Here is a 9,881-nt window from a genome sequence, read left to right as displayed (position 1 = left end):
CGATTCAATGTCACCAAACTGGACAAATAAAGTGACAGATTGTTGTTAAACAAAAAAACATCTGTATTTACAGTCCTGCAAAATCTTAATATAAGAAAAAGAAAAGCTAAGTTTTATTTTTAACAAAAAATACCTCCAACCACAGTGAATCCCTTTATTTTAGGCTGCATTCACACACACTAATGGGGGAACGTAAATACGGCCGGCGTTTATACGGCCAACGTATATACAGCGTATATACATCCCCCCACAGCTGGCAATGGGCGCATGGCACCCTACGGGACTGGTATGGTGCTGCACAAGTGTGGCACCGTATCGTACCCTGTGAAAAGATAGGACATGTCCTATCTTTTCCCGGAATATGGCTCAGTGCGCAATGTACCTCTATGGAAAGGGGCTTGGGTGAGCAGCTCCTCCTCTCCCCGGCGCCGTCGTGTGCCCGCTGTTAGGGGACAGCGGGCACACGTCAATGTGACAATCTGACAATCTAACAGACCCATCCTGCAGCTCCAGTTGAGACTTCATCTCTAATCCACATAACATTCTCCCGCGTCTCTGGAGATAGCCATCATCTTCAATGGTCTGCACTCAATGAGGTCCTTTGTCCCAACAGACCATGGCCATTTTAAAAACTCTGTGGGCATGGCCACCAACCTTCTTGTTCCTTACCCCCCTCCTGCCATATTCTACAATATATCCTAAAATCTTAGTAATTATCATTAAATATGGAATAATACTGAATATCAGTGTAAAATATATTAAGGGCATAACAAACCCAAATAAGGTATACTTCCACATTACCTGCTTACCCAACCCCATCATCTGTGTCTTTTATTGCATGTGAGTTGGCATATTATATATTATTGCAACTTTCTATAGTTTTGCAATTTATATTAAATGTATTGACTTGATAATGATTCCATTTAACAAGAAAAGGGTTAACTAATACACTACGTTTTTTTTTCTAATCACATTTTTGCACACAGCCCTTATCTTACACATTAGAATAAAGCTTTCCTTCTGTAAGCCATTCCAGACCTAATGTACTTTCTCCTGCTTGAAATCCTGCTTTGTGCTCAACATATAAGCAATCATATGCATGAGTAGAGGTAATAGTCGAGCACACTGAAAGCATCTGAAATAAATAAATCATCTGTCTAGTAAAAAGCAGGAGTGCATAGATGGTTTACTGGATATCTGAGGTAATATAGAAACTAAAATATACTAGAAGTCCAAAAACATGTTTATTAGTATCAAAATTACAACTGTAGGCCCATATTAATAGCTAATTATATACCTGCTGGAGGGCAATTCAGTTAGAATTTGATCATACTGATGCATTCATATTGATAGATTCCAACTTAATAAGTTCAGAGGTTCTGTACATAAGATCATGACAGGCATCCTCAGAAATTACAAGTCAGCACAGATAATTATTTTTTGGGATAAAATATGGAATTCCAGATAAAGATATATAGCTATATATAGTTTTCATTAACCTTAAGGGCCCTGTAATGGAGACACTGCCCTGTCTGCTTGCCTCTGTGTATCCTAGGCGATACAGGGAAACCATTTAGACAGTATCTTCCTGTGCAAAATATAGGACACATAACAAGACTGGCAATAACACAAAGGGGAAGTCAACAATCAGGGTCACAACAAACTTGGCATATAAAGTACAGAATCGAATAAACAGGAGAATAGTCAAGGAACGTAAGCCAAATATGGAAAAGGCAGATGTACAAACAAATATCAAGAAAGGACAGACATGAAGCTAGCAAGACAAGCTTTAAACCAGCAGTGGGAGATAGTAGATGCTAAATTTTTATCAGAGTATGGTGCATGCTCCAGGTGAAGGGGACAGGGCTCTGAAAGAGTGAGAGCCTTAACCCTTGCTGGCTCAGAGCAGGGTTTGCAGAGAGCCAGCCTTCCGGCCAATAGAGCACTGTTCAGACTGTGCCGGCTGAAAAGCACCAGATAGAATTCAGCGTCTTCTCAGCCTGACAGTACAAACCGCAGAATACCCAGAAAGAGAGATGTTGCAGGCCACTTTAATAATAAAGGGAACCTGTCAAACCCTTATATAGCTGAGGTTTAGGGTCTCAAACACTTTGGACTTACAACCACCGGTCAACTTGATATGAATATAAAGTAGGGGAAGGTTGCCAGGGGTGACTTGACTTTGTATAGGACCTCGGCTGGGGGTACGTTCTTGACTCGTACATTAAAAATAGAGAAGAAAGGGACTTATAAACTATTTATGTAAATTCAAACCATGACCTTACCAAAATATTCCGTTGCTGGTCCAAGGATGTTATGGAGCTCAAGTGGTTTTGGTGGAAAGATGTCTGCTGTTTGAGGGTTTGGGTTATCTTGGACAGTGGTTCTATTTCTGTAATTATTGGTGTACTATTGTTTAGGGAACACACTGCTAAGTACTTACTAGTAGCTCCGGATAGCATGTTTTGAGAGTCTATATTTTAACACATACAGTATTGCACTTATGAGTGTATTCTAGTGTTATTCTACACATGATATCCTTTTAAAAATACAATAAAAGTTAAGCTTTAATGCACCATCATCTTCTCCTTTCTTACCCCTATCCTATTTTTGGTTTATACATAAGTACTTATGGTGGTGCACACCAAGTATGTTCTGTTTAGGATAGACTAACAGTAATTTTAGGATCTTTGGACTCACCAGCAATAACCGTCACATAAATGCGTCACAACTGCTGAGAGCCTTTAGGGTTGTGCCGTCTGCACGAAGGACACTACAGAATCCAGTGATAGGCCCAGCAGTGATGGTACTGGGATCCGCAGCTGAACTGCTTGATCTGAAGGTACATGCTACGAAAAAGATAATCCTTCTACTGCAGCATCAGGAAAAATGCATGTAAAAATACCAAGGAATGGAAAAAAAACAATGCTAAAAAAACACATTTTAGCAAATTTGTAAAATTTGTCTGAAAGAACAATTGTGTTTGTTGACAGCTGCAACTGTGCAGCATCCATTGGATTAAATAACATAGAAAGTAAATTCCAATATTGGTAAAAAGTAAAAAAAATAACACGTACCAAAATAACGAATAGTGCAAAAAATAAGTCTTTGAAAAAAAAAAACTAAAAATTTCGAAATTTCATAATAAAAAAATGTAAATAAAGTTGGAATTTAGACTGATCAGTACTTACTATTATATTATACTAGTAAATGTTTATCTGTAATGTTATACTCTGCAAATGTAGAAATGGTTAGATTTTTTGTTTCCAATTAAGATCTAAATCTAATTGCTGCTAAGTCAAACTCAGTGAATCACTAATCCACACACAAATATCCTAGATAAAAATAGGAGAAGATAACTTGGTGGAAAATAACATAATTATATGTCTATTTTTGGATTAAATTGAAGTAGATATTTACATAAGATTTAGAGAGTTTATGAACTTCAGATACACTTAAGTATCCAAAAGATCTCTTTTTGTGATGACCACATCCTTATCCAGATTATATCTTCTATGGGTAAACCACTAATTATTATGAAGAGTGTCCTTTTTTGGTAAAACGGCTCCCTTAAAAGGACCCTCATCCATACATCTTTTGGCTGCTCTGTAATTGGGACAAGTCATTTATCCTTACTCCTTTATTTTTGATTCCTTTACCTGTTTTCTAACCATCAATTCTGTACTGCATCTTCCAACCAACCCCTATTTGTATTTGTCAACTAATCTTCTATGTTTATTAGATTTGTTAGTTTCAGACATTGGTGTTTTCACTTTGGTGAAGGAAGAGAACATTGACCAGTTGTCACCTACTGCTTAAGGTAGGTAAGGCATATAGGACAACTGGGAAGGGGTTTAGCCTTGTGGCTCACTGTCCTTGTCTATCCAATTCCTTCCATCTCTGCATTACAACTTCAGAAAAGATTTTCAACGGAAAAGGTTGCTACCGTAATCTGTCTTAATGGGTTTTTCAGAATTTTACAAATGATTCAGTTGACTCTTCTTCTTATACTGAACTTCTTACAGAACAAAACATCTTTTTGCTTTCATACATATCTTGATGTCTCGGGGGAATAAAAAATCCATTACAGCTACATGGTATTGCCAGAAGCAAAACAATTATCACAACCTAAAGTCAAGAACCATCTCAGGAAATCATCTCATCTGACTTTTTGCATTCGGAGACAGAGATGAGTCTTCTAGCTAACACAGTATCGCATAACAGTCAGTAGTTATTTAGGAAACTGTTCTGCAGATTTCATCTACCAAACCGTAAAAAAAGCAAAGAAAATTCTTTGGGGAAAATGTTGTGTTTCATTAAAAAGGAAAAATTGAAAAGTTTGATTTTGTGAAAATATTCTTTAAATGTTTTTAGTCTATCAGTATCTGAAAACTGTTTTAAAATCCACACAGATGAGAGAAAGACAAAGCTTCTAAAGACTTGTGAGAGTCATCTGGGGTCAAAATTTTGCTGGCTAGAAGCAGGGGTGCAGTAAAATAAAAACTAAGGTAATACGTATCTCTCTCCTCCTGTTCTTTGTAATTCACGGCTTTCATTACTATTGGCTTATGTTTGCCAATACTTTTCATAATGAAGAAAACCTGGAATAGGTGCATGCACTCGGGATCAACGAGTGTGGGAACACCGGGGGATAAGCACAAAGAAATGGGCGCAACCCTAGTGTGATATTGTCACGTAGTAAGGTGTATCAAAATTCACAATATCACTCTCACCTGAATCTAGATGAGAATGAGCCTAGTATCAAGATAATGGCAGCCAGTCCAAACAGTAGCCTCACTCGAGCAGACCCAGGAATCCAGATCGTAGACGGTAATGATATGTAGACCAGTATGGGAAAGAGATGGCGGAGGATCGGGGCTCAGACATTTCAATAAGATGACAGGAGCCTCAACATCAATACTTTTCATAGGCCTCAATGGTGTTCTTCTAATTTTAAAGCAAATTTGTGAAAATAATGTAATTGGTAATTCTGCCAGGTCATGGTTTTTTTACAAAATTTTATGCTACTGTAGGGTTGATCAGGGTCAGCTCCTGGTTTCAGTAGGCTCCTGCGAGATATAGCCTCAGTGGGTCGCATTGCATTGAATTCCAATGGCGGCACTGTTCCCTAAAATATTCCCTAATTTATCACCCCAAACAGTTCCCCCATGGTTATTTTATATACAATCCCTCATGGTTATTTATGTACAGACGCCCTCAACCCCTATGGATTCATTATATAAAGCCTTATGCGGGCCCCCAGCAGCTGTGGGCCCAGACACTTGCCTGGGTATGCCCAGTGCTGGCGCGGCCCTGGGGTTATAGTCAGTAATTCTTCATTTGAGCTGTCCTGATCGGGTACAAAAAATTTACCAACCTTTACTATATGTCTGCTTTTCCTACTCCCTTGTGGTTCTGAGTTGGAACGTAATGAAAGAATGTGCTTAAATCAGTTCTTGGTCTTCAGGTGGTCGGAGATGTCCTTTTATATCTATAATTAATTTCCGGAAGGCGCTTTTAATGAATTCCATTTGGGGTGAGTTCCTTTACTCACACACTTTGAGATCTCTGTATGAGGCTGTGTAATTCTAAGATGCTCGGCCTGACATTTCAATTTTTAATACCTCATAAGAAATTCTGTGCACAATATCTTCTCACAAGGAAATAAGTTGGATGTGATTTCGAGAAAATCCAGCACATTATTTCATCATAAATGTTTAATATGCCTAATAAAATTAACTATTCTATAAGATTTATTTTCCAAAATGTGATATTATGGAACCATTGTAAAAAGGGTTTACAGGTTTTATGATAATAATAATGTTTCAATTGATAAGGAAAAGTCCTGAAAAATTTTAGTAGTGTTTGTGTTTGTCCACCATTTTCTCAAATTGGTTTTTTTCACCTGTTTGGTGGTAAACTTTATTAGATTGTATCAGTTTCTGATGCAGTTCCACATATGTTTCTGCATGTGGTCACTTGCTGTTGTGACTCCTGCTCTAATTTTATTATGCTTTATTTATAAAAATTGAGTTTTAAATTTCTAGATTTCTAACATGTAAGTCAAATGGGTTGCACTTTTTGAAAAAGCGAAAAAAAAGAGGAACCAATAATATGAAAGGAAGCACTTCTGTTTTAACCTTTTACAGAGGTTTTCTTATGCATTTTTAAAGGGAAAGAAATTCCAACCAATGCGAAAACCTTATTTAGAAAGAAGAAGCTTTTTTTGATTCATTTGTGTCAGGCTCCAGGGGTAGAGGACCCTCTGGACCACAGCGGACGATGACACAAGCCAACACCTGGGATAGGAGTCTAAGTGGCACCTGGTCTTCACCAGAGCCCACCGCAAAGCGGGTTGGACTTGTTGCGGTGTGGTATCACCAGGTCGTTCCACAGGTGTGACTTTGTCCGCGGTGGCAGCCAAGGTGAGCTACAGAGTCACTAGGCAATCTTCTGGTCGTGGACAGACAGGAGGTCAAGACAGGTGGCAGAGGTGCAGGGTCAGAGGCAAAGCAGAATGTCAGGGCTGGCAGTGGAGGAGCGTAAACGGGAACAGGCCTGGGGTCAGAAATCATAGGCACAAGGCAAAGATAAAAGCTTTTTCAACGGCATAGAGCACGAAGATCCGGCAGGGAATGCTGGGAGACTCCGGTTTTTAACCATTGCCTGAAATGGCTAGCACCAATCAGCCGTTTGCTGGCCCTTTAAATCTTTTGAAGCCGGTGCCTGCGCGCCTAGGAGACAGGAACGTATGCACATCCGCCGGACGGGAGTCAGGAACAAGGAGAGGTTAGTTCGTAGTGCGGGGCATAATGGCACATGGAGGATCATGGGCTATTATCCTATCCCATATCATGTTGCTAGGCTTCTTGAAAGTCAGATATTGATTTATAGGGAACTTCCTTATTTGAGGCAGCAGTGAAGGCATTGTTTTCTTTCTTTCATCATTTCCAACACAGAATATGTATTTGCTTGCTTGGCAAAAGTTTTAGGCAGGCGAAAAACAATCTTCAGAACAGAAAAGGACAAGTCCTGGAACTGATGTTTTTTCCCCCACAGAACCCTGATCCCATGATCACCCAGTCCGTCTGAAATTGCACAAGTATACTGAAGGATTAGAGGAAGCCTACATCAACAGAGGATCTGTGATTAGTTCTCAAAGATGTCTGGAAAAACCTCCCTACTCAGTTCCTAGAAATTCTCGATAAAATGTATCCAGAAGAACAGAAACTGTTCTGAAGGAAGAGGTTAGTCACTCCAAATATTAATTTGCTCTTGATTTATTTTGTCAATTTGCTTTGAATTTTGATAATTGACAAGAATAAACTATTAAGACTGATATATTTTTGAAAGACATCTTACTTTGTAGAATACTATTTTAACATCTGCCTAAAACATGTGCGCAGTGTTGTGTGTATACAGTCAATATACAGAGAGAGCATTTATGAAATGTAATACTAACTCCAGATACGAACATTTTCTTCTTTCCCAAGCCCAAGTTTGTGAATTTTCTTAAAATGTAAAAAAAAACTATTATACTGACCGGTCATGCTCGTCCCAAATCTATAGTTTCCAGTTCTTGTTACATTCGGATTGAGTTTGCGACATACATTGTGAAATGATAAAAGTTAAAAAGATATTGAATGTTGTTGCAGAACAGAATGAATCCGACTCAAGAATGTGTGGCTGAAGCCCTAATCACTGTGAAGGTCATTTGAAGGGCATTGTATCGAAATGTAGAAAATTGTGAATTTATGATGTAAGTGCTATCAGTGTGAACGCATCTAAAATATTTGACTGTGTGAAACATCCTTCAACTCTTAAAGGGAAGGTCATCATATTCTTTATGCTGTACATTTAAATCAGACAAGATGCAAACTGTGCAAATGGGTCCATGCATCATTTATATAAGCCATACTAGTAAACACTAAGTGTGAAGTGCCTTCTGCCGTAGTGTTATCCAATATAACTTACTGTAATGCAGTGTTAGTAATCAATATGAGAGGGGTCATCTGAGTTACTAAACCCATTGTCAGATACTGTATTAGAAAGTTCAGAGTTAACAGGGGACAATGTCCTTAACCCCTTAACGCTCTGCGCCGTAGCTCTATGGCGCAGAGGTATAAGGGATGTATGAAGAGGGCTCACGGGCTGAGTCCTCTTCATACAAAGGTGGGGGTTTTTGCATTTTGCAGAAAACCCCCACCGCTAATAACCGCGGTCGGTGCTTGCACCGATCGCGGCTATTAACCCTCTCAACGCCGCCGGCAAAGTCTCCCAATTACCTGCAACTTATTAGTGCATGTTCTGTCTTTCTGATTGCCAGTTTCATTCAACATAGTCTATAGTTATGTGATGCAGGACATGGACCACTTGCTATGACATCTTATCTCGACATAACATGGGAACTACCAGCGCTTTGCAGTCATGTTTCTTGTGATATCAAACCAGATGGGAAGAGGGAATTTTCATGAGGGCCGTGCTTCATATTGGATCTGATTGATGGCTTTTTGTTCCATCCCTAACCAATAATCTTACAATCGTGTGCCTAGATATAGATAGGGAATGGATGAAGGCAATGTTCGCGATTTGGACCAAAGGGAAAGGGATACTATATGGTGACCCTTCTACTAGTTTGGCATGGACAATAGCAGCAGAACTGGGTTTCCTAAATGAGCATATCTAGCTTGTAACATTGGACTGCACAGCACAGAACAGTTCAGTTTAACTATTCTTAAAGGGAACCTGTCACAAAATTGTTTCACAAATACAGCTGGTGACAGACTCCTATTATTTAAATGCCTCTCTTCTTTTAGCTAAAAATTGTTTCCCCATAAAATCAACTTTACATTATATTACCTGGCATATATTACCTGCTTGGCCTGCCCCTCCCATCTACTCTACCCCATGCCTTATGCCTACTCCCTATTCAGCATTTCATGCCATGTGACTGATGTCATCTAAAGTCCTGTACTCTTTACATTTGCAAAATGTACCCCCATATATGTATCTAATCACATGGACCTCCATGGACTTCTACTCCTCCCCCTCCCCATCCTCAACTAATTATATGAGTTATATATCCTGTAATTTTGTACAAAGATGTATTATATACAGTACTGGTCAGTGCTGATGTAGATAAAGCTCTGGGTAAGATAGAAAACCTACTGTTAGCTGCAGCGTCATGTCTGTGTAACACTACTCTTCCTTTTGTAAGGACTTCAGGAAAGCAGGGGTGAGAGGGGTGCATGGTGAAAAGTCCATAGACTTTTGTTAAGATATATTTTTTTTAAATTATCTTATTTATATCATCACTGTTGATTTATGCAGAGTTTGTACAGTAGACATTTTAGGATATAATTCGGAGAGGCATACTGCATACTATTTACTCATGTCCAGGCTCCGCTTAGTGGTTGCTGCAGCTCTATAACTCACTGCTTACAGGCACTAATTCTGAGATTTTATACAAGTATTAACTGTCATTGCCGGCCTCATACTAATACAGTATCCTGATGATACAGGGATTATCATTTTGACACTTAAAATTGACAAATTCTATGGATTTTGCTTTGGTAAGCTAAAATATATATAGTTATTAGTACAAAAAATGTTGCACAAATGCCTCCTGCTATCATGTCAAATGTAACCCCCCAGCCCGATCCATGAAAATGATCTTCAGATGCTTTCAGTCCAGCTTTGCCGTTCCACTCATAGACTTCATGCTACGTTTCTGCCTTGCTCAAAGCCGGCACTTTCTCTTGTCATGATAAGCAATATCCATGGAAACAATATCGAGCCTCCTCATGCTTTACAGAGATTGTATAATCCGCACACATGACTCCACATTGCCAGATTGCCTGCCTCTATTTTTAGAAAATGTA

The 9,881-nt window shown here is 39.0% G+C and overlaps 1 long non-coding RNA gene across 1 annotated transcript; it reads left to right on the top strand.

The window, feature by feature from the left end:
* Nucleotides 1-4,073: 4,073 nt before the first annotated feature.
* On the top strand, nucleotides 4,074-7,241 carry LOC140103871 (uncharacterized). The gene is made up of 3 exons (XR_011850196.1): nucleotides 4,074-4,223; nucleotides 4,413-4,508; nucleotides 7,060-7,241. It is a non-coding gene; the product is annotated as an uncharacterized lncRNA (long non-coding RNA).
* Nucleotides 7,242-9,881: the final 2,640 nt, after the last annotated feature.

The sequence above is a fragment of the Engystomops pustulosus genome, chromosome 10 (genome assembly GCF_040894005.1).
Source record: "Engystomops pustulosus chromosome 10, aEngPut4.maternal, whole genome shotgun sequence".
In the NCBI taxonomy this organism is placed as follows: domain Eukaryota; kingdom Metazoa; phylum Chordata; class Amphibia; order Anura; family Leptodactylidae; genus Engystomops; species Engystomops pustulosus.
This window is presented reverse-complemented; position numbering and strand designations above follow the sequence as displayed.